The following is a 26,164-nucleotide window of genomic DNA, read 5'->3' on the forward strand; positions in this document are numbered from 1 at the left end:
CCTATTGTGGGTAGGGCCAAGAGGTGATCAGTGGGGGTGGGATGTCTCACTGCCATTCTGCATTGGAATTTGGTCCGGGCTGGAGAGAGGCCAGCAATTGGGAGGAATGTCTGCCTCCTGTGGGGGAGGTCAGGGGATCGTCACTGCTGAGGGGGCACTCTGGGAGGGTGATGGGGGAGGTTGAAGATGGAAGTCTGAAGTAGAAAGGGCTGGAATGGTAGCACAGTGATTACATAAGAACATAAGAAGTAGGAGCAGGAGTAGGCCATCTAGCCCTTCGAGCCTGCCCCGCCATTCAACAAGATCATGGCTGATCTGAAGTGGATCAGTTCTACTTTCTCACTTTCTCCTCATAACCCTTAATTCCCTTGTCTATCAGAAATCTATCCACCCGTGACTTAAATATATTCAACGAGGTAGCCTCCACCACTTCGATGGGCAGAGAATTCCAGAGATTCACCACCCTTTGAGTGAAGAAGTTCCTCCTCAACTCTGTTCTAAACTGCACCCCCCCCCCCTTATTTTGAGGCTGTTCCCTCTAGTTCTGCTATCCTTTCTAAGTGGGAAGAATCTCGCTACCTCTACCCTATCTATCCCCTTCATTATCTTGTAAGTCTCTATAAGATCCTCCCTCAGCTTTCGAAACTCTAACGAGTACAGAGCCAGTCTATTCAATCTCTCTTCATAAGCTAACCCCCTCATCTCCGGTATCAGCCTGGTGAACCTTCTCTGTACTCCCTCCAAGGCCAATATATCCTTTCGCAAATGCGGGGACCAAAACTGCACAGTACTCCAGTTGCGGCCTCACCAGTGCCATGTACAGTTGCAGCAAAACCTCCCTGCTCTTATATTCTATACCCTTTGCAGGAAGCCTGCTGAGGAGTCAGGAACACGTTGACAGATTAGTATTCAATGCTTTGACAATTTAAAATATCATCGCTAGATGCTGTCTTGTAAGTTAGATGTCCTTTATTGCAGACTAAAATTGTGTAAGCAGTAAGATGCAATGGAGTATTTATCATTTTGGGGAAAGTGCTATAATGCATTTAAAGCTGAATAAGACAATGCTTGGGATCTAGTGTCATTATCTGAAGTGATTTAAATGCCCACAGTGCTTTCAAACTGAAAAAGAAATTGCTCAGCAACTTTAACTTAAGGGAAAAAATAGCCTCCTTCTAGACTACGTTCATTGACACACCATCTAGTGTAGCTTAGGAAAAAGCAAGTAATCTATTATTTCATTTTCAATACGCCCATTTTTTTGCAGCTGTGATGGTTTGTTTGAGCTTGACTGAGCTTCACGTACAACTAACAACTTACCTCAGCTTTGACCACAGTTTGTCAGTTTAAAGAGGTTGTTAAAGGATTCTTTGTCTTTGATATGGCTACTGAATAGATGTTTGTTTGCTTTTACAACAGCTTGAGAGAATTAGGTAATTCTTTCACTGGGTCTAAAGCTTCATTTCCAGTGTGAATAGTTGTGTGTTTGAGTGGCAACTCTTATTATTGTGAAAGGTTTACTTTTATATGTCTGTTTAAAGACTTCTTTTTGCCAGTGATGTTTGCTCATAGTTCATACTGGGCGAGTGACTATGGAAAATACATGGGGAGGGTTTGGGTGATGTGAGAGGGTATGCAAAGGGTGTAGAGAGTATGAAGGGGCACAGGAGTGGTTGGGAATGTGGAGGAATGAGAATTATAAGAAGAGGTGAGCTGATGTTCCTGAGAACTGAGATGCATCTCCTAACCTGCCCACCTTGACACCCACACTCCTCTGACTCTGCCTTGGGCCTACCTAGGGTAGCAGCAAACAAAGATCTTGCCCACGTGTCTCTCGGATTTTTAAAAAATATAACGGTTATGGGAGCACTTTTGCTGACAATGTCGGGAAATAGTCTGACTTTATTTTTCTGAACTTGAGATTAATATCCAGGGCAATATCTACTTCTTCCATTGTTACTGTACTTTGGCTGTGGTGTACACTATAGTAACTTAGCAAAGTAACTTTGGCAGCACCACCATCCCCATGATATATACCATTGAAAAGTATGGCAGCAGTAATGTCATGGCAGCATCATCTCCTTCAAACTGCCTTCCAATTCATACACTATCATAACTTAAACAAATATCTCTGTTCCTTCATTGTTGCTGCTTTGACATCTTTAACTGACACTTTTTGTAGGAACACATATCACCACAAGGATGGCAGAGATTCAAGAAGAAAATTCACCGCCACTTTCTCGGGGCAATTATAGATGTTGATGCCTATGTAGATTGACCATCCCCATAATTTGAGAATAAAATCTAAAGCAAAATTCAAGAAAAATGTCTCATTGTTCATCTTGTAGTTAGATTTGTTTTCACTCTTTAAATATACATTTACTCCTTCATTTTACATTCCTCTGTTCTAATTGTTATAACATGCATGCATTCATCAATAAGAGTAACATCCTCCTTCATTTCCTGATGAAACTAATGATCTAGTTTTCACTTCAATATTCTCACTTCCCTGTTCCAAATCAGGGAATCAATAGATATGGGTACAGGGAGGAAAAGTGTTGAAATAGAAGATCTGCTATGTTCTTAGTGAATGATGGAACATACCTAGCCTGGTGCTATTTTTATGTTCTTGTTTGTATCAGTGTAGTTGTGGGAAGGAAGCAATTTAATTAAGTTAGACGTATTGATTCACTTTGAGCTGTTATTTACTTGCACTGCTCCCTGGAGTCTTGTTCAGATAAAATGAATGAGGTGCTTTATAATGCCCTACAATGTATATTTCAGTTGGCCAGGGAGCACTGACAAACTGGTCAGAGTTCTGAGTTCTCTGGCCTTGCTGAGTGTAATTTCCAGATAAACTAATGTTTGTGCATTTTGATATAGGCCCTGATGAAGATAGTGAAATTCTTTCTAATATAATTTATCCTATTTGTTGGAAGTTAACCTCTGGATTTTTTTCTATCGTGATAATTGACACATGTCCAAACTGGAATTGTCGTTTAGAAAAAAACTTTTGAATGTGCACTTGCTTTACGTGGCAAATAATTCTGTGCTTAATTTTGTAATTTTTCTCCAAGTTGTTGCTTGATTTTTAAAACTTTTTTAAAATTGAGAACAAATTACGAGGGTGACTTTCAATTACTGGCTGCCCATTTCTTTCTTGTAAAATGTGGAAGAAATTAGAAATTTGAAGAAAAGTGGTTGAAAATTTACACGTGTTCATTTGCACTCCTGAATCAAGCAGCGTCATATATCATTGTCCAATAAATCATCTGAAACAGCTGTGCAAATATGTAGGTCAAGTTCTACATCTATTATTGAATTTTGATGATAACTTTTAAGAAGAAATGGATGGAACATAGTGTTTGTTAGTCTTACATTCTGTAGCATTGATAAGCCTTACCAGCAATTTTTTATATTTCTTGGTATGTTTATTTTTCCTTTGTTTCCAGAATGTTGTTCATCTAGGAGAAGCAGAAAGTCTCATTTGGTCTCACAAAACATCTTCCAGCCTGCTGCAAACCTATCCTTTTCCTCCCACCCCTCATCTACCTGGTGTCTGTTGGCTAAACCCCCACCCCAAACAGGATTTATGTGCAGACAACATTGTGTAGTTACTGACTGATTTTCCTTCTTACCAGATTGCCAAGATACAGGAGAATAGCTTGCAGCGCACTGAGAAAATGTTAATAAGGCACAAACATGAAAGTGGTTTGGATGTCCCAATTGAGGCTTGATGCAAAGTACCACACCCAGACTATTTTAAATCAAAGGCTTATTTTAAGCAGCCATATTACCATGTAGAACAGGTAAAAGTCATGGGAACTTGCATGATGCAAAAGAGACCACTTGACATAAGATGGGTTGGAAAATGTACTTACATGCCTGTCTTGAGAGGGATCACATGTTTGGGAAGGTTGGGAATTGAGGTCAGGTATGAATAAGCTGTCTTTGTGTTACCCACCCACCCCCATGCCTTTCTATCCCTCTCCAGGTGCCTCCTACATTCCTCCTCATACTTCTGATTCCCACTCCATACACTTTGCATGCCCCTTTTACTGTCCTGACCCCATTTATCCTCCAAATCAACTCATTTAGGTATTGGAGATTTTATAGACACTCATAAGATAATGAAGGGGCAAGACAGGGTGGAAGCGGTGAGGTTATTTCCACTTAGAAAGGAAACAAGAACTAGGGGGCACAGCCTCAAAATAAGGGGGAGTCAATTTAGAACAGAGTTGAGGAGGAACTTCTTCTCCCAGAGGGTAGTGAATCTTTAGAATTCTCTGCCCATTGAAGCAGTGGAGGATACTTCATTAAATGTATTTAAGTCACAGATTTTTAACCAATAAGGGAATTAAGGGTTATGGGGAGCGGGCAGGTAACTGGAACTGAACCACTATCAGATCAGCCATGATCTTACTGAATGGCAGAGCAGGCTCCATGGGCTAGGTGGCCTACTCCTCCTAATTTTTATGCTCACTATGGACAGATAGCAGTAGCCAGGTAATAACAATGGGAAGTCTTTGAACTGGACATTATAAAAGTAAATCTTTAAGAATCTAGTAGAGTTATCTGTATAAGCTGTGTATGTTTATTGATGTCTTTTTTTTACATCCACAGGTGAATCGGTCCACCTTGTTGGCCAACAAAGGGCATACACACGGTGGGTCGTGCGAGGGCTGCTCTTGGATGTTGCTTCGAGAGTTGCCTAGTGCTTCACGTCGTTGGTGTCTGTTTAAACTGGACCAACTGACGAGCAACACAACAGCTCAGTGACTATCACTGTTTGCTGTGCAGATACATGGACCTGGGTTGACTCTTCGACTTGGGTCGGTGTCTGTGGGAGTTTGTACATTCTCCCTGTGCTTGCGTGGGTTTTCTCCAGGTGCTGCGGTTTCCTCCCACACCCCAAAAACGTGCTTTTAGGCTGACTGGTGTTAACAAATTGTCCCTAAATTAAACCTCCCTCAATCTGGCATACATATAATTCTGTAAATTTGCACACCTTTATTGTGGAGTCCAAGAGGCCTAGGCAAAAGTGATAGGTAGAAGAAGGATTGGAATGAGGTGCTCACTGAATGTTAAAATGGCGGCATGGGCTTGTTGGGCCGAAGGGCCTGTTTCCTGTGCTGTGTTGTTCCTTGTTCTTTGTTCTTATCACTCAACTATTCTTACTGGGGAAAAAAAACTCCATACCCAATGGAAAAAAAAACCTAATCCCTCAAGTGATCATTCAGTGTGAAAACAAACAAACAAACAAACATCTATTCAGTAATCACAAAGATAGTTAACGCTTTAACTACAACTCAAAACAGAAAATCAAACTATGTACACAACCTCATACTGAGATAAGTCATTTTGAAAGCTTTTGAAACTCAGCCAGACCATCACAATGGACTCAACTATCAAATAAACTATTAGAAACATCAAAAATAGGAGCAGGAGGAGGCCATTTGGCCCTTCAAGCCTATTATACCTGCAAATAATTGGGCTTATTGAAACTGAAATAACAGATGGCTTTTTTTTTGCTAAACTACACTCGATGATATGTCAATGAAAGCAATCCAGAAATAGATAACTTTTTTTCCTCTTAAGCAGCTGAGCATTTTTTTAAAATTTAAAGTACTGCGGACATTGAAATCACTTAAGATCATGGCACTAGAGTTTCCGAGCATTACTTTATTCAGATTTGAATACGTAATATCCTTTTCTCATTGGGAAAAGTACTTTAATGTGTCAGAATATTCACATTATGCTGGTTAATACAATGGTAAACTTATCTTTGCAGGATATAGCCCTATGATCAATTATTTAAGTAAAAATACTTCTAACTTATAGCATCTAATCATGATATTGAATTTGAAATTCTCAAAACATTTCACCCTTTCCTGCAGAATGTTCCTCAACAGGCTCTCCATGGGTTTAAGAACTGTCAAACAAGACGGATTTGTAGAAGCCTCCCAAAATCCAACTGACCTGGCTAAAATATTGGTGGACATGAAAAGCAAATTCCTCTTAGGCCTGTTAATGTCGACCTTGATGTCAGAGGATGTGTGTGAGGGGGTCTCAACACAAAACTATCATGAACCTCTTCCTGTCTGTGAAAGATTGCGTGGGTTATTTTTCTGGGGTGAATTCAAAATTGAGGGCCTGAAGACTTTTGTTTTCCAATTCCATTCCTTTATGCAAATTTTTTTATCACCTGAACATCTGATCCTTCATGTTTGGTGATATACAAATGAATCTGTGTGGAAACTTGAACCAGAAGAAATTTCTTTAACTAGCTCAATTATGAGAGCAATTTGCAACCAAATTGCCAATTGTGACCAAAGTGGAAATTCCTGAGACTGTAGGCTTTTTTTACTTGTAATCTAGTGACAATTCTGAATAGGAGTTGGAAACATCTGAAGATGACTTACTTAATTGCTACTCAAGTGAATGTTTTCTAATCTCCTAAGGTTTGAAGCATTAACTAAAGACTACACATCGTAAGTGATGTTTTAACATAAAATTAATGAGTAGACTTTAAAACATCAATCATATTTTTGCTACTTGCTCAATACAACCATAATCATCCTGTTTTACTGTAAGTTTTATAATAGATTTAAAGAAGAAACAACAAATGGCAAAGTGAGGATGTTAGTCTTGCCTTTTTTGCAATCCAATATAATGATCTCCCAGTAATATCGTATTCCAGAATCAGATAAAACAGATTTTATCAAGAGAATGCAATTTAATTATTTTTAATGAAACATATTCATCTCTTTGAACATCTGTTTTCTTTTCAGTTAGCCTGAGGAGTTTATTACCTGTCTTCTTATTTTCTGACATTGCCTGGTTCAAGAGAATCAAGTATGTCAGAGAAAATTGTGGTATGCAGTTCATGAACCCCATAATTAGTTACATTTTAGCTCAGAGCAGTAATTAAATCTGGCACTTCTGCTCTGCTGATTCATTTACTTATTCATTTAATTGCTGAACTGAATGCTGCTTTATTTTCAGAAATGGAACATTTTCTACAGACAAAAAAGCATGACCTCTATTTCAGGGCCAGAGACATGTGAAAGTAAACTGATATTATACCTATGTTAGTCTCTGCTTGTTCTCCCAGTTAGATACATGCACTGTAAGAAAACAGTTGTTACAATTGAAAGGAATATTCTCTGCAGGCTTTCTATCCCTCTAAATTCAGCTATTTTATAAGCATTCAGGTATTTTTAAGATTCATATTCGAAATATCATTGCTGCAAAGCATTGGTTCAATTGTGATTACTCCTGGTCAGTTTTGAAGCTGATTGTCCTACCCTCTGGTCCTTTACTGAGCAGATTTGGGCAGAATTTCTCATGTGGCAGTAATTTAAATGATTGGATAAGAGGTTGTGAGCTCACTGTGCCTGACTCAGGCTTATCTGCCAAGGGCTAAGCTGGGAACAGCAAAGCTTCCTTCATACCAGCAGGGCTTAGGGCTCCTGGCCATCTGTCCACACTAGGAATTGTCAGACAAATAGGGACTATACTTGTGCTAACGGTGGAGGAGCAATAGTAAGACAGCATTTACATTTCATTAGGACGACAGTACAGACACACCTCGGTAGGTCAGTAATTTTAAATTTGATTTAATGTACTACTTTTAATATAGTGTTAAATCTTTGATTTTAATGCAATTATATTTTGTTGCTGCTGCTAATAGAATAAACAATCATTTTATATATCTTGTGTTTCAATAGACCTGTGTAAAGGTGACCCAAGAAACTTTTTTTTTTAATGCTGTGGACCTTTTCTTCCAGTTGCCTTATAGATACATGAATCTGCAAACGGAGATTGCATTTATGTTTATACTGCTGGCAAAGAGAAATGAACATTGACAAAAGAAAGAGTAAACTCTTACACGATGCTGTGCCACTTTGACAGCAATTCATTTAGACATTATTACTATGTTAGCTGTTAATGTTATTTAATGAGACATGACGATAATGAATAGAAAACAGCTGATGTATTATTTTAAATACAATGGTTTGCTGTCTTTTCAATGAATGCACAAAATTGTGAGGGAACAAAGAATATATTGTTAAACTATACGAAAACAAATGCTTAAAATGGTGTCAAAGACGTGGTAGTGTTGCGATGGTGTTTCAAGAACCTGCATCAAAGTTAATATTTGGAGAAACCTGTTTAGTGAACAGTCTGAGCTAAGTATAAGTACATGGTGTCAAAAAACACACGTGTGTATGTGATGTAGGAGGGTGCTGCTGGGTGGGATGTGATTATGTATGTTTTAGGTTCATTTTGAAAAAGTTGAATCATTAAGCAATAATTTACTACATTGAGAAAATACTGTATTCATTCTTGTGCATGAATTTTCTTTGTATGTCTTGTTGAACATGGAATAAGAAAACTAGCAAGAAAATATCTATCATAGTCTCATAAAAATTGAGTGCAGTTTTATACTATGCGGTATCGTTCAAACATGATCCACCTCACTCTTAAAAAAGAACCATTGCCTTTTGCAGTAGCTTTCTGTTTTCACTGGTGATTATTTCAGATCTGCTTTTTCATTTTATTTCACAAATTCAAATCATTTTATAAGATAGGTGAATATTTGTTTTATTTCTTGAGTATTAGTTAAACAATTGATGTGCTAAAGTAAAAAATAGAATGTAGATGTTTATATATGTTTGTTAAGAAAAATCTTACTTTAGCTGTTTTTCCGCAATTTTTAAATTAATATTTATCTTTCATTAAGTAATTACATAATCCAAATATTAAAATATTGTAAATATTATACAAATCAGAATTTGATTTTGGTGCTACCATTCTACATATACTGTACGTAGATTAAATAATAAATCTCCTTTTGTAATCCTTTAAAATGATGATCCCAAGGAATTAAAAAAGAACAAAAATTCAGAAATAAAAATGGGTCATATGGGTTTTAGGATTAAATGGCAAATCCTAACCAACAGAATTTAGTTGAAAGTTTTTTTTCAATATATTGAAAACACAGAGGGATCAACATTAACATTTGTTTCTGCTAATTTCCTGAAATTACATTTAGTCCATATTTAGTTCTACTCCTGGGATCTCTAACCCTTTGAAAATAGAAAAAGCCAATTTTTGTTTAAGCCTTATGAATGCCATTTTAATGAACTCATTGAAGCATGATGTCAAAAGAGCATTTTGCTCCTGTTGATGTTTAATGTTAGTGACCTTAACGAAAGGGGAAATTGTGACATGTCATCACAACCCTTACAAAATTGAATTTTTTGCCAAGGGTATAACACCATTTGTAGTAGATGAGCGGAGGTGTTGGGATCTCAGCAATCATAAAAGCAGAATGCCAACACTAGGTACTCTCTAGGTAAAGGTCTGGCCATGCAGATGGGCATTGTTTAGTGAGGCTTACCAAGAAGGTTATGACAGAGCTATGACAATTGGTTGATGATTACAAGAAATTTAAATAGAAATCTGGAATAAAAAAACAGAGCTAATGTCATGTTGGATTATTGTAAAATATAATATTGGATTGTTGTAAAAACCCATCTTGGTCACTAATGCAATTCAGGGAAGGAAGTTTGCTATCATTTCTCCTCTGGCCTCTGTTTGATTCCAATCAAGGTTGATTCTTAACTTCCTACTAAAATGACCTGGCACCAAAGGTATTGGGATGGGCAATACATTCCGGCTTTGCTAGCAATTACCTAATTCCCATGAATGAAAAACAAAATGTAAAAACTAAAGCAAGTTGTAATGGAGTTTTCAAAACCATGAAAGATTTTGTTAATTAATAAGGATAATTTTTTCAAGTGGTGGAAGGTTTGGTAATCAAAGACCACAGATTTGATAACTGGCAAAGAATCCAAGATGTAATGGGTAAAACATTTCTACACACAAAGTTATAATTTAGCTGATTGAAGCAAGTAGAATGCTTCTTTGATTCTTAATGGGTAGGGCATAGACTGTATTCAACTAGCTCACATTTACAAAATCCTAAACAAAATATCCACTGTTAGATGTGATTCCACAATTGGCAGCACTTGTTGAACCACTATATGCTAATAGCTACGCCAATGATGAATTTAAGACTCTAAAATGGCTTTTAGATAGTTTCTAGAAATGTACATTCACATGCAGGGACAGTTTCTCTGCAGTGAAAAGAAATGTTTAAGGCTTGTGCATTTTTGAATTAGCTGGGAGTTTTGGGGGAATTCAATCCAATTGACAACCTTCAGGAAACAAAGCTCTACAACATATCGGTCTTAGCAAAGTGTTGATGACCCCAATTCTTGGTTAAATAGTTAAGTTCAACTTCAGGATTTAAACACTTAACCTGGGCTAACTCTTCAATTTTGAAGCCATGGTGCAGGTGCCACATCCTGGATCTGGTTCTGGGGAACAAAATTGGACAAGTGCTCAATGTAGCAGCGAGAGCGCATTTTAGTGATGGCAACTACAACATGGTACAGTTATGGAAAAGGAGAAAAGGCAGATTTTATTAAAATAAGGCAGGATCTGCCCAGAGTTGACTGAGAATGGCTCCTTGCGGGAAAAGTCTGCATTGGAGACAGTGGTGGGTTGGGGGGGGGGGCATTCAAAATGGAAATGAGGAGAGTACAGGTCCAACATCTCTATAAGAGGAAATGTAGAAGCAATACGTTCAGGGAGCCTTGAATATCTTGAACAATTCTGGACTGGATGAGGAAGAAGAGAAAGACTTTTTGCAAGTCCAGAAGGAGCAATCAGCTGCAGCCCTAGAGGAATATACAAGGTGGAAGAGAGAAGTTGAGAAAGGAATTAGAAAAGCAAAAAGGGAGCATGAAAAAGAGCAAGGTTAGGAAAGAATTCTAAGGTATTTTATAAATATATTAAGGTGAAGAGGTTAAGAAGGGAAGAAGTAGGGCCCATTAGAGACCAAAGAGGGCAATCTGTGTGTGAAGCTGCAGGACATTGGAAGGGTGTTACTTTTCTTTGGTCTTCATTCAGGAAAAGGAGAACATGGGTACAGAATTCAGGATAAGGGACTGTGTGGAACTTGCACAGTTAGACATAGCAACTCAGGAGGTATTGAAGGCTCTGATGGGCTTAGAAATTGACAAATCTTCGGCTTCTGTATGAGGCAAGGCTCTGACACAAATTTTTAATTCATCTCTGGCCACAGGGGAAGTGCCAGAAGACTATTTTTGAAGAAGGGTGGTTGGGATGAACCAAGAAGTTACAGACCAGTGAGTCTCAATGTCACTGGTAGGGAAACTATTGGAGAAGATTCTGAAGGAGAGAATTAATCTCCACTTGGAAAGGCTTGGGTTAATTTGAGACAATCAACATGGCTTTGTCAGAGGGAAGTCATGCCTAACAAATTTGATAGAATATTTCGAAAATTTGATCAAATGTGTAAATGAGGGAAGTGTAGTTGATGTATTCAGCAAAGTCTTTGACATGGTCCCACATAAGAGACTAATTGAGAAGGTTGAAGCACATAGAATTCAGGGAAACATAGCGAGATGGATGTGAAACTGGCTTAGCAATGCTTGAAGCATATGAAATTCAGGGAAACTTGATGAGATGGATCCAAAACTGGCTTAGTGATATGATACAAAGGGTGATGGTAAAAGGCTGTTTGAGTGCCTGGGGGCCGGTGAAAGCAAGTTCAATGCTGGGACCTTTATTGTTTGTTTATATTCATAAATGATATAGCTGATGGATGTGGGGGGGGGGCGGTGTGGGAATGGTATACAAGTTTGCAAATGACACCAAGATTGGGGTGGTTAATAAGTGAAGAAAAAGGTCCTAGGTTACAGGAAAATATGGATGAGGTGGTCAGATGGGTAGAGCAGTGGCAGATGGTATTTCGTCCTGATAAGTGTGAGGTGATGCACTTTGAAAGAAGTAACAAGACCACGGAGTATTTAATGAGTGGCAAGACACTAGGAAGCTCAAAGGAGCAGATGGAACTTTGGGTGCTTATTCATATCACTGAAGGAAGCAGAGCCGGTAAATTAGGATAGTTAAGAAAATATATGGGATACTTGCTTTTATCAGTTATGGCATAGAGTACAAGAGCAAAGAAGTAATGTTGGAGCTGTACAGAATGTTAACTAGGCCACAGCTGGAGCACTGTGTGCAGTTCAAGTCATTCACTATAGAAAGGATGTGATTTCCCTAGAGGAGGTACAGAGAAGATTCACCAGAACATTGCTTGGGATGGAGCATTTAAGCTATAAGGAGAGACTGGGGAGGCTTGGATTGTTTTCTCTGGAGCACAGAAGGCTAGGGTGGATTTAATTGAGGTGTATAAGATTGAGGGGTAAGTACAGGGTGAACAGGAAGCAGCTATTCCTCTTGGTTCACGAGTAAATCATGAGGAGTCATAGTTTTAGGTTAAGCGAAAGGGGATTTGTGAAAAAGAATTCACTGAGGGTGCAATGCACTGCCTGGGAAGATGGTGGAGGCTAGAAACCTTACAGCTTTTAAAAAGTATTTGGATGAGCACTTGAAACATCATAATATCCAAGGATATGAGAAGTGCTGGAAAATGGAATTAGTGCAACTTTAGCAGTAATTATTGATCTAAGTTGGATTGTTGGTACAGAATTCCTGGGCGAAAGGGCCTTTTCTGTGCTGTATGACTCAATGACTATGATAGAGGATTGCATTATTGCAGATAATACATTGGACTGAGGTCTCATCTGCTTGACTAAATAGCTGTGTAATGTCCCAAAACATATTTAAGGAAAAGCAGAAAAGTTCACAGGATACCCTGGTCAACATTAAGGGTGGGATCAACTCTGGATACCTTCAAAAATGGTGCATGGAATCTGGATTTTTAAGTACAAAGTTTCAATGTTATGCATCAAAACATCACACAAATGGATAGTTGATTTTTATACACTGAATGACATTTGGTGAAATAATCCTCAGTGCTCAGTTCAAAACCTTCAGAAACTTCTCACTGAGGTCTTAGGGGTATTTTTCCTGTTCATTGCAGAAAAGAGAAGGCTTGATCCTTTTCTTTCTCTGTCATCACCACTTTCTCCTGTTTAGTTATGTTGAGTGCATCAACCACTAGACTATTCTTCAAAATCACAGCTGATTTTTGAGCTGGAGCTCCGCAGGGTAACAGTGCATTTTCAGGCGGTCTTTCCTCATCCTTTTCCTTGGACTTTAAGTCTTGGTCATCAATGCAACTTGGGGAAATGGAAGAAGAACAACAGTTAATATGTTAATTGCTAAGAATAGTTATTAATTAAATAGCTTGGATGACAGGAATATCAAGTAACTTTTAGCTCTAGGCCAGACAAAGTTTGCATGTTTATGAACTTGTGGTTGCAATGAGGCAATGAACAAGATATGAAAGAAATGTAAAGGTTGTTTACAGACTCTGACTTGGTGTTACATATATATTAAATATCATTTTTCATTTGCAAATTAGAATTTTTAAACATCGGGCAAATGAAAAATGTTGCCTAGGTAGCTTAATTTATCAGATAGACTTCGAGTTACATATTAGAGAGGAAATCCTTTGTGTTGGTAGAATGTTAGTAAAAAGAATTAACACCTAGGATTATAGTTGCCTTCCTGGGGGTGCAATTTCCCCATTGAAGGCCACTAGTAAAGAAACTTTTAAAGTATCAATTACTTTTGGATCCAAAGAGAAGGTTGAAATTAAAGATGAGTAATTCATATTTCTATCTAAAAACAGGGTTTATGTTTCATGTTGCCATTGAGATGGATTGAAAGAGAAGGTTCCTTTGTTTTTAAAATATCTCTACTGTTTTCAAAGTCTGAGAGACAGTCTGCCTTGGAACAGTCTAGGGGTCAGTCTGTGGCTGAATCAGCTTGGAGAAGACACAGAATCTTTCAGCACCCAAGACAAGGAGAAAATTCCCATAAGGAACCAGGTGCATTTCTAATTTGGAGTCATACTGCAAGGATGTGAGTGAGGCCCATCCTTGGGCTGGAGAAATTGAAATTTTGAGGTGTGGAAGTAGGGCCAGTGGATTATCTCCAAGGACACTGTCACCTCAGAAGATAATTCCTGGGAGCTGCGACATTTCTTGGTTTGGTCCAGAAGAATTAAATATCCTCAAGTAACTAATGTTTAAAAAAAAGAGTTCTTGGTTGCAATTAAAAGCAGAATGAGGACACTTCTGTTCAAAGTTTTGTTTAAAGAGTATGTGCTTATGAGGGTGTTAAGTGAAAAGTACTAATTCTTTTCCTTCAGTTATCATCCTGGTTGGTGTAATCAGGACAGGAGGATCCCAGAATGGAATTCTATCGGAAAAGATCATAAAGTCATTTTTATTTTTGGTTTTATGAAATGTGGAAGAAAGTTACAGGAGTGCTAATTAGTTTTTAACAACAAAATAAAATATTTATTAAACATTTGAAAAATAGATTTGTAATAAAATTCTCCTGTACTCCTCCTTCAGCTTATCACTTACCCATAAGTTTAAGGTTACTACAGATGACAAAATACATTTGAAACTGCAATTGTCTCTTCAGTGTATGAAAATCAACTATCCATTTGTGTGATGTTTTGATGTATAACGTTGAAACTTTGTACTTAAAAATCCAGATTCCACGCACCATTTTTGAAAGTATCCAGAGTTGATCCCACCCTTAATGTTGACCAGGGTATCCTGTGAACTTTTCTGCTTTTCCTTAAATATGTTTTGGGACCACTTTTTTTTAAGGTCTCGGTCACTAACTTACAATTTTTTCATAGAAAACAATTACTTGAGTTACTTTTAGAAAGCCTTTTTCTAATAGTTCTCATCCATTGGTCTGTCCTAACTTTTTGTGGTTTTCTGAACAGAAGTCTATTTCTAGTGGTTACTGATTACTAAGTTTCTGATGTTCCACAATCATCTTGTTGCAGCTTCTGGACTTTTCACTAACTCCCGACTAGCCCTTTTTGCAGCTCTGATTGGATGTTTGAATCATTACTGCAGTTTCAGGTTGCAGCTTCAAGCAGAGCAGAGAAACCCATCTTATCTCTCCTCCAGTCTCCAACTCAACAAACTAGTTTTTACTACAACAAAAACACAAAATGCATGAAAATCTCAGCAGGTCTGATGAGGGGTCATCCAGACTGGAATTGTTGACTTTATTCTCTCGCCACAGAAGCTGTCAGACCTGCTGAGATTTTCCAGCATTTTCTGTTTTTGTTTCAGATTCTAGCATCCACAGTATTTTGCTTTTAGAACATAGAACATTACAGCGCAGTACAGGCCCTTTGGCCCTTGATGTTGCGCTGCCCAGTGGAGCCAATCTAATGACCCTCTAACCTAAACTATTCCAATGTTATCCATATGCCTATCCACTAACCATTTGAACGCCCTTAAAGTTGGCGAGTCCGCAACTGCTGCAGGCAGGGCATTCCACACCTTTACTACCCTCTGAGTAAAGAACCTACCTCTGACATCCGTCCTATAATTACCACCCCTTAATTTAAAACTATGTCCCCTTGTGTTAGCCGTCACCATCCAAGGAAAAAGGGCTCTCACTATCCACCCTATCTAACCCTCTGATCATCTTGTATGCCTCAATTAGGTTACCTCTCAACCTTCTTCTTTCTAACGAAAACAACCTCAAGGCCCTCAGCCTTTCCTCATAAGACCTTCCCACCATACCAGGCAACATCCTGGTAAACCTCCTCTGCACTCTTCCCAATGCTTCCACATCCTCCTTATAATGCGGCGACTAGAACTGTACGCAATACTCCAAGTGCGGCTGTGCCAGAGTTTTGTACAGTTGCAACATGACCTCACGGCTCCGAAATTCAATCCCTCAACCAATAAAAGCTAACACACCGTACACCTTCTTAACAACCTTATCAACCTGACTGCCAACTTTCAGGGATCTATGCACATGTACGCCGAGATCTCTCTGCTCGTCGACACTACCAAGAGTCCTTCCATTCGCCCAATATTCTGTTTTAGCATAGTTTTTACCACAGACTTCCACGCGAAGCAATTCTTGGAAGTCGGCATTCTGAAGCTCTAAAAGACAACAAAGTCTCAGCTGAATATTGAAATGAACCCCCCACACAGAAAAACGTTGTTTGCTCAGCTTGAGAACTAATCACAGCTTCCTTGCAAGGACTGAAACATTCAATTAAACCTAAGATGTTTATCCATACACATTTAAATCCCTTAAAACTAACTCTGGTTCTCTGACATTAGTAAAAGTTTTGTTTCCTTTAAATATGAAATCCTGTTACATGGTCTTTCCAATTAACAGTGATCTAAGTATCTTCCATGATCATAACACTGGTAGCAGCTCTTCTACTTCATCTTTAATTTTCTGACCGTAGTCTCTGCCTCTTCTGCTAACATGCACAGCTAGAATTTGGGAATTTGCCATGTCAAAATCCTCTCCTTCCATCTGAAACTTGACCAATGAACTCCAGCAGTCCTACAATGAATGCCATATGGACAGCAGATTTGTAATCAAATAAGCCATTGGCTTCAGTTACCTCGACACATCGGGGGGCACTCTTCAGTGCACAGCAGCTAGGATTTCCGGAAAGGTCATGGTGTCCTATACTTTGTACAACCTTGCATGGCAGTAAAATTTGAACCTGTAGGAATTACGGGTGTAGAGTGCAGTTTGGACAATTCAAAGGAAGTGGAGGAGGAAAATTAGGTGGAGGATGGTGATGAAGGAAAGGCAGCACTCAGTGCTCAAATTTCTGCCCAGGATGCCTTTATTAATATAAGGTTGCACTAGTGGACTAACTTCAGAAGTAACGCACCAGCCATTCTTCCTGTTCCTACCCCCACCCCCATGCCACTGATACAAAACAATCAACTGTCTCTAGAACAGACTACCATCCCCCTCCCTCCCACCAAACCAGTCCACATCAATTCACATAAGAACATAAGAAATAGGAGCAGGAGTAGGCCATCTAGCCCTTCGAGCCTGCCCCGCCATTCAATAAGATCATGGCTGATTTGTCGTGGCTCAGTTCCACATTCCCGCCCTCTCCCTATAACCCTTAATCCCCTCGCTTATCAAAAACACATCAACCCATGTCTTAAAAATATTTAACAAGGCAGCCTCCACCACCTCAACGGGCAGAGAATTCCAGAGATTCACCACCCTTTGAGTGAAGAAGTTCCTCCTCAACTCCATTCTAAACTGCCCCCTCCTTTATTTTGAGGCTGTGCCCCCTAGTCCTACTGTTCTTTCTGAGCAGGAAGAGTCTCTCCACCTCTATCCTATCCATCCCATTCATCATCTTATATGTCTCAATGAGATCGCCCCTCATTCTTCTAAACTCTAATGAGTACAAGCCTAGTTTATTCAGCCTCTCCTCATAGCTCAACCCCCTCAACTCCGGTATCAGCCTATTAAACCTCCTCTGCACTCCCTCCAAGGCCAAAATATCCTTGCGTAAGTGCGGCGACCAAAACTGCACACAGTACTCAGCTGTGGCCTCACCAATGCCCTATACAGCTGCAGCAAGACCTCCCTACTTTTATATTCAATCCCCCTCGCTATGAAGGCCAGCATCCCATTAGCCTTCCTGACCACCTGCTGCACCTGCAGGCTGGGTTTTTGCGACTCGTGCTCAAGGACCCCGAGGTCCCTCTGCACCGTCGCCTGCTGCAGTTTTTCGCCATGTAAGTAATAGTCCTTCCTACCATTATTCCTACCAAAGTGGGCCACCTCGCACTTGCCAACATTAAATTCCATTTGCCAGTTCCTGGCCCATTCGCCCAGCCTATCTAGATCCTTCTGCAGACTCTCCACACCCTCCGCGCAATTTGCCATTCCACCAATCTTGGTGTCATCAGCAAATTTCGACACCATATACTCGGTTCCCTCCTCCAGATCATCTATATAAATGGTAAATAGCTGAGGCCCCAGCACCGACCCCTGGGGCACTCCACTAGTCACCAACCGCCAATCCGAATAGCACCCATTAACCCCCACTCTCTGCCTCCTATTTGACAGCCAATCTTCTATCCACGCTAACACCCTACCCCCAACTCCATGCCCCCTTACCTTCTGCAATAACCTCTTGTGAGGTACCTTGTCAAACGCCTTCTGAAAATCAAGAAAGACCACATCCACCGGCTCTCCTCTATCCACCGCCCTAGGTGTCTTTACATTCATTATCAATTAAATTAAAAGGTGATTTTCTACCCAGGAACCAAGATGGGAAAGTGGTGGATCCTAATGGAATTTGTGTTTCCACTAAAAAAAATCACAATATAACATTTTCTCATACATCCATATGCATACCTTTTGTACAACTGCGATGCCTCTTCAATAGATTCCTCATTTAACTAATGAAAGGCCTCTTGGTCTGAGATCCTCAGGTCTCCACCAAGGACTTCTCCACCAGCACCTGTACATGTGCAGATAGATTCATCAGACTCGAGGCAAAATGTCTGAGGACCCACTTCCACTTCCATTTTGTCATCGCCCATCTTTTGGGCGAGTACACTTCAGACCTACAATGTGGCTGGTGAGCACCTTGGTAAAGATGACTAATGCATTGTAAGGTCAAAGCTGAGGTACTCATTCTATTTAAGATAGCGGAAATGTTATCATACAAAGTAAGGCATGTATGGGCAATGTGATGGCACAGTGGTTAGCCAAGGACTCGGGTTCAATTCCGACCTGGGTCACTGTCTGTGTGGAGTTTGCATGTTCTGTCTGCGTGGGTTTCCTCTGGGTGCTCGGGTTTCCTCCCGCAGTCTGAAAGATGTCCATTGACCCAAACAGGTGCAAGAATGTGGCAACTAGGGGAATTTCACAATAACTTCATTGCAGTGTTAATGTAAGCCTTACTTGTGACTAATTAACTTTAAACTTATGTACGCACTCATTTGATTTCTGCATTTGATGCAACATCATCTCACTCATACTTTTGCAGGATTAATCCATTAATTTTGCTGACATACTCCATGAGCTTGGAAAGTACTCTACAGCTGCTAAATAAATCTCCTTTTCATCAAAACAGTGAACTGCAGGCCAGTTAGCCCAACATTAGTTGTTGGCAAAATTCTCAAATGTATTATTAAGGAAGTCTTAATCGTGCAATTAGAACAAGTCGACATGATTTTATTTAAGGGAAACAATGTTTGACAAATTTGAGAGTTTTTAGAGGATATAATTGTGATGCCAGTGTGCCTTTAAGAATTTTTTTTTTTTAAATCATGTTCTGTGCAGATTGTAAGCAGTTTTTTTTTCATTTGGCACTGGCTGCCTACTTCCAAGTCCCTTTGTTGTTGCTTCAATGGTTTAAATGGGGTTTTGTTTATTTTCGCTCTGGGCCTCATGCAGTGTCTGGGATTTTCTGACTTCTTGAATTGTTAGGGAGAAGATTGATAAGTCAAAGTTAGGTGGTTCCTCCATGGAGGAATCAAAGGATTCACTTTCAATTTTGGTTCCAGGTCAGAAGCTGTTTTGGTTTTCAAGTTGCAGACAGGTTTTCTCTCGGTCTCGCTCCTTTACAAATAAATGGCACCACAATGGCTCCCATAATTTACAGATGGCATAGACCAAGCCCATGGAGGGATGGCTCCAGCAGATCTACCTGAACAGGCTGTAGATCTTCAGGCTAGGGACGGGGAGCGTGTATAAAGTAATTAGTAGATGCCCTGGAGTTTTCCATGGCCGATGGACACTCCCAAGTGATTGGAAGTGAACCACGTGAATTCCATAACATTTCAGGCTCTGATCAAGAAATTATAGCAAATACACACCAATAATGGCACAGCCTTTACTAGCGGTGATTTCCAGAATTCCAGTGGTGTCTGAACTGCACCTTATTACCCATTGTCAAATGGACTGGCAGAATGAATGGTTCAATCCTTCACAAATGGCATGAAAAACAATTGGCAGCATTCATGAAGACCAAACTGACATGATTTCTGCTTGATTATAGGACCACACCACACACAACAGGTGTTGTCCAGCAGAGCTGTCAATGGGACAATGGCTTTGAATCAGATTAAGCTTGCTCTTCCCAAACTTGTCAGGTAAGTGAAGTCCCAATAGGAAAACTGAAAAAGAAATTACGATCCTGCAAGAACAGAAAGAACTTTCACAATGGGTGATCTGCTTCACATGAGAAACTTTGGAGATGGTCCCAGTTGGATCCATAGGATCATCGTAGAGAAAACAGGACTGGTGTCTTACAAGGTCAAAGCCCAGAGTTGAACCTTAAAGCAGTACTTGGACCATTTCAGAGCCAGAGAGTCCATGCCTGAGCAGTCGTCACTATCAGCCATGAAGATGGCAGCTGCCGTCTTCATGTTAGCCTCTCCAGATAGTGAAGGTACAACAGATCGAGACTGAAGAAGTGGGCCTCTTCTTAGGCTGAAACAGAGCATAAGGATGAACCCATATCAGTAACCCTGCGCTTTTTCCCTCTGGGAACAAAGGTTCCCTGCTTGGTTGACGCTGCCTAACACAGCCCAACCTTTGGATTTCAAACCAACCGCTAAGAAGTAGAACAGACCTTCACAATCAGGATGCTGGGAGAGACATGGACCTAAAGTGGAAGGGATGTTATGATGGGCACAAAGGCTACGGGGGATCATCGAAAGATCTCCCCATGGGCTTTGTGGAGTACGAGCTGCCTTACAGAGCCAAGCAGAGGCTCGCCCAGTGAGAAGAGGTCAGTGGGGGTTTTTAAACCTGCTGTTCAAGACAAACCTGTGTTGTCAGTCCCAAGGTGTTGACTGTCTTGCTATAAGCCGCAAGTGGAGCCCTTTGTCACACAATAAAGTGTGTTTGGTGGTGGGAAATTGACTGAATTACTGCAGAGACAGTACAACATATGTTCACTAAATCGGTCCCTGGGATGAGAGGATTGCCCTATTATGGAAGACTAGTAAATTGGATTTATATTCGCTGGCATTTAGAAGAATGAAAGGTAATCTCATTGAAATCTACAAAATTCTGAAGGAACTTGATAAGATAGATGCTGAGAGATTTTCTCCACTGGTTAGGGAATCCAAAATGCCTCCGTACAGCCCCACAATCAAGGGTTGATCATTTAGGACATAAATGAGTAGAAATTATTTCATTCTGAGGGTTGTAAATCTTTGGCATTCTCTACTCCAGAGAGTAATGAATATTCCATAGCTCAGTTCATTTCAGGCTGGTATAGACAGATTTTTGGTGCCTCAGAAAATTGAAGGATATGGGGAATGGGCAGGAAAATGGAGTTGAAGCTCAAAATCATATTGAATGGCAGAACAGGGTCAGCAGGGCCCATGTGGTTTATATCTGCTGCTATTTCTTGTGTCTTTATGTATGAGTCCTGTGATAGTGTACCCTCAGGAATTTGCTCCTCTGAGGATTCATTATTTGTGATCTCCATGGATCTGTTTTGCATGTGTGAAGGCCCAGGTGGAGAGCAAAGATAGGGGGTGGGATTTTACAGCCTCAATCGACCTGAAAGCGTAAAATCCCACCTGTGGACCTTCTCATTGTCTGCTCCTTGCCTGTTCTGATTCCCATGGCAGACAGGGTGGTAAAATTCTGGCCATGAACTTAGTAGTGATGAAGTAAGAACGTTGCAGCTTATTATAAGGATGATCATATTTCAAACACTGTTGGCAGCAAGTCAACATGACGTGGGTTACTCATTAGTTCTAATTCTATTACCAGATAGTTGGAAGTTCACCATTTCCAATGACAATGGATTCCAAAATCCATTGATTCCCAGTGATTCCTCCAATGTAGTTAGCTGGGAGACCAATGGAGGTCCACCTCTAGTTCTTTCTCTCACCTTAGTGCATTATGGTTTCTTCTGCAGTATGAATAACTATAATGGCATGTTTTCAGCAAATGGATGCAGTACATTTGGAGAGGGTGCATAACAAGAAGAGATGGGGCATGTAATTGCATAAAAAAACTATAAGATATTCTAATATATTTTAGAGGAGCATTATAAAACAAAATATGGCATGAGCCACAAAGGAAAATACTAGGTCAGATGGTCATAGACTTGGTAGGATAAAGGAGGAAAGTGAGATAGAAATAGAGAGAGATGTGTAGGAGGGGTATTCCAGAACTTTGCATGTAGCCACCTGACTGCACAACCATCAAAATGGAGCAATTAAAATTGGAGATGCTCAAGAGGCCATAATTGAAGATGTGCAGATTTCTTTTTATGGCTTGGACAGATTACAGGGAGCATAGAGGGATTTGAAAACAAAGATAAGAATTTTAAAATCAAGATGTTGTTTGACCAAGAGCTGAAGCCAAGAGACAATATAGGACAGTGAACATTGGGGTGATAGGGCAATGTGATTTCGCTCAACATTAGCCAGCACAATTAAAACTGGTGGGCTGTCTGCTTTGCCTCCACCTTCCCCTGCTGCACATAAAATGGCGGAGGCAGAATTAGGTCCACAAGGGGCCATTAATTTTGCCAGAGTGAGGTGAGTTCTTGCAAGCTGTGCCCAGCGTATCCTCTAATTCTATATTTTACTCTCATTCTATGCTTTTAAAATTTTATTATAACTCTTTTAACAATGATCTTTCTCCATACTCTAGCTAGACTTATACAGTACATTCTGCACCCTCTTCTTCCCTTCTTGATGTACAGTATGCTCTGTCTATATAGCACTCAAGAAAAATACTTTTCACTGTACACTAATACATGTGATGATGATAAATCAAACCAAAAATTTAACAGCCTTATGATTGACCTGCCTGATGCCTTCCCCTCCCACTGATATGAGAGGCAGCTCAGGAAAGGGCAGGAAGAAAGTAGAAAGGATACCTACTTTATGAGCCTCCTGCCTCAAGCATGTCAGTCGTAGGTTATAAGAGGCATTTTAATGTGTAAATGAACAATGCTGCAAAGTTATAGAATCATAGAATGATTAAATACAGGGGAGATTATTAGGCTTGTGTCCCCATTGCTTGCTGGAGTCCAGGTCTGAGGCGTTCAAGTCAGGTGACACTGACCTATGCAAGAAAGCCAGATATGATCTAAGGAGATCCATCAAAGATGCCAAAAGGCAATACCAGACCAAGCTAGAGTCCCAGGCTAGCCATACCAACACCCTCCAGCTATGGCAAAGTCTGCAAGATGTAACATCCTACATGATAAAGGCTTGTAAAATCGCCAGCTCCCATGCACCCCTCCCTGATGAGCTCAATGCATTCTACGCCTGTTTTGAGCCAGAGGTCAGTGAGAGCATGCCCTCCACCCTGGAAGCCCTGGATGAACCTGTATCTGAGGTCACCATTGCAGATGTCAGAGCAGCTTTCTTGAAGGTCAATCTATAGAAAGCAACTGATCTGGATGGGGTACCCAGAAGTGTGCTCAGATCCTGACAGACATCTTCAACCTGTCTTTACAACAATCTAAGGTCCCTATCTGCTTCAAGGAGGTGACCATCATCCTGGTACCTAAGAAAAACCATGCAGCGTGCCTTAATGACTCTAGGCCGGTGGCTCTGATGTCCATCGTTATAAAGTGCTTCAAAAGGTTAGTCGTGGTACAAATCAATTCCAGTCTCCTGGACAACATGGATCCACTACAGTTTGCCTATCACTGCACAGCAGCAGACGCCATTTCCCTGGCGCTGTGCTCAATCCTGGAACACCTAGATAACAAGGACACCTATATCAGGCTCCTATTTATTGATTACAGCTCAGCCTTCAACACTATTATTCCCATGAAACTCATCTCCAAACTCCATGGCCTGGGCCTCGGCATCTTTCTGTCTGACTGGATCCTGAACTTCCTAACCCACAGACCACAATCAGTAAGGGTAGGCAACAACACCACCTCCACGATCATCCTCAACACCGGTGCCCCACAAGGCTGTGTTTTCAGCCCTCTACTATATTCCTTATACACCTATGACTGTGTGGCCAAATTCCCCTTCAATTCAATTTGCAGGTTTGCTGATGACACCACCCATAGTGGGTCGGATCTCAAACAACGATGAGGAAGAGTACAAGAATGAAATAGAGAATCTGGTGCAGCAACAATAATGTCTGTCTCAATGTCAACTAAGTGAAGGAGATTGTCATCAACTTCAGGAATCATAAAGGAGGACATGCCCCTGTCTACATCAATGGTGTTAGGTGTCCAGATCACCAACAACCTGTCCTGGTTTCCTCCTCCCCATGCTGACACTATAGTTAAGAAAGCTCACCAATACCACTACCTCCTCAGAAAACTAAAGCAATTTGGCATGTCAGTTATGACTCCAATTTTTACGGATGCACCATAGAAAGCATTCTTTCTGGTAATATCACAGCTTGGTATACCTCCTGCTTTGCCTAAGATCGCAAGGAACTATAAAAAGTCATGAATGTAGCCCAATCCATCAAGCAAACCAGCCTCCGATCCATTGACTCTGTCTATACTTCCTGCTGTCTCGGCAAAGCAGCCAGCATTATTAAGGATCTCGCGCACCCTGGACATTCTCTCTTCCACCTTCTTCCTTCGGGAAAAAGATACAAAAGTCTGCGGTCACGTACCAACCGACTCAACAACGGTTTCTTCCCTCCTGCTGTCAGACTTTTGAATGGACTTACCTTGTGTTAAGTTGATCTTTCTCTACACCTTAGCTATGATTGTAACATTACATTCTGCAATCTCTCGTTTTCTTCCCTGTGAACAGTATATTTTGTCTGTAGCGTGTGCAAGAAATCAAATCAAATCAAAGCCTCTGCCAGATCTTTGCAAGCGTATGTCCCTATTTTGACTCTCTCTCATTTTCCCCATAGTCCTGCAATCTCTTTTTCTTCAGATAATTATTCAATTTCATTTTGAAAGAAACAATTGAATCTGTCTCTGGCATGCTCTCAAGCACTGCATTGCAGATCTAAACCACTGGCTGCATAGAATGTTGTTTCCTCATATCAGCCATGCTTCGTTTGTCAATCATTTGTCAACCCTTATCCTCAAATTATGACCCCTAGTTCTGGATTCTCCCACTATTGGGAACATTCCTAGAATGATTCCTGGAAAAAGATTTGAATCTTTTCTACACCCACTTTAATGTCTTAATATCTTTCCTAAAATGTAGTGTCCGGAACTAGACACACAATTCCATTTTGAGGCTAGATCAGGGTGTTTTGTACATCTTCCTTGCTTTTGTACTCCGTCTGTGTCTCTATTTATAAAACCTAGGATCATATCAAAAAATTTCTGAACTTGCCCAACTACTTTCAATGATTCATGCAGATGTATCTCCAGGTCCTTTTGTTCCTGCATTCCTTTGTATTTGTACCTTTTTATCTTATATTGCCTCTCCTTGTTCTTTGAACATAACTAATAATTTCTTATTTCTTTGCATTAAATTTCACCTACCACTTTTCTGCCCTGTCCACCAAATGGCTTATTTCCTTTTGGTGTTCATCATGGTTCATGATGCTTTCAAGTTTTCTGTTGTTCACAAATTTGAAATTGTGCTGTGCACACCAAAGTCTACATTGCCAGTATATTTCATGTACAAGTACAGCAGTCTTTGCAGCATCTTGTCCCAGAATCTTTATTGAATAGATCAGAAAAAGCAGTCTACACTCATAATGCATCATGGTAGAGTCACATGACTATGGCAAGTCCGGTAGTATACCCAGTAAGATTTGCACTTCCAAAGCCCAAACATCGTCCCATTCAAACTGAACAAAAGATACAAACATCTAATTTTCCTAACAAACAAAAAACACATTTGCATGCGTGATCCTGTGTGACTGTGAGTTATCCAAAGTCCTTGCTATACACTGCTGTTCTCCTGCTTTACCAAATGTTTGTTCTATTAGTTTCTGCCCATGCACTGCACACTTGGGGGATGGGATCAACAATGGGAGCATGAAATCTCATTGGAGGTCTAAAACGCAACTTACGGCAGTGAGATTTCCTGTTATAAATGTCCTGCCAATGGGAATTCTGATGTTTAGTGGAACACACTAATGTCTGATTATCAGGCCTCTATGCCTGATACCATCTCTCTGCAATGGTGAAAATTAAAATGAAAAATAATGAAAATGAAGTAATAAAGTAACAGCTTGAAACATACCTACTGTTCCAAATTTATAGCTTCAATATAACTAATAACCTGCTAAGTTCAAGGCTTATTTTGGTAACCAAAAATAGTCAAAGTTGCGAGACGAACAGCATACCTCACGCAACTCATGTTACTCTATTGTAAGTGTGTTAAAGTTC

General features: G+C 40.2%; 1 protein-coding gene across 17 annotated transcripts in view; it reads left to right on the forward strand.

The window, feature by feature from the left end:
- LOC145356152 (poly(rC)-binding protein 3) overlaps positions 1 to 26,164 on the forward strand; it is a 238,112-nt gene that overhangs the window by 81,461 nt on the left and 130,487 nt on the right. For 6 of the 17 annotated variants that reach the window (XM_080208812.1, XM_080208811.1, XM_080208813.1 and 3 more), the window contains exon 1: positions 7,412 to 7,598. The exons of 1 other annotated variant lie outside the window; for it this stretch is intronic. The gene's annotated coding sequence lies outside the window, so the exon portion shown is untranslated. Of the gene's footprint in view, positions 1 to 7,409; positions 7,599 to 7,790; positions 8,154 to 19,903; positions 19,998 to 26,164 lie in introns of those variants that run through there. 10 more of the 17 variants (XM_080208807.1, XM_080208765.1, XM_080208810.1 and 7 more) reach the window with 7 other exon arrangements.

This window comes from Carcharhinus amblyrhynchos, chromosome 2, assembly GCF_965287045.1.
Source record: "Carcharhinus amblyrhynchos chromosome 2, sCarAmb.v2.hapA, whole genome shotgun sequence".
NCBI classification, from domain to species: Eukaryota; Metazoa; Chordata; class Chondrichthyes; order Carcharhiniformes; family Carcharhinidae; genus Carcharhinus; species Carcharhinus amblyrhynchos.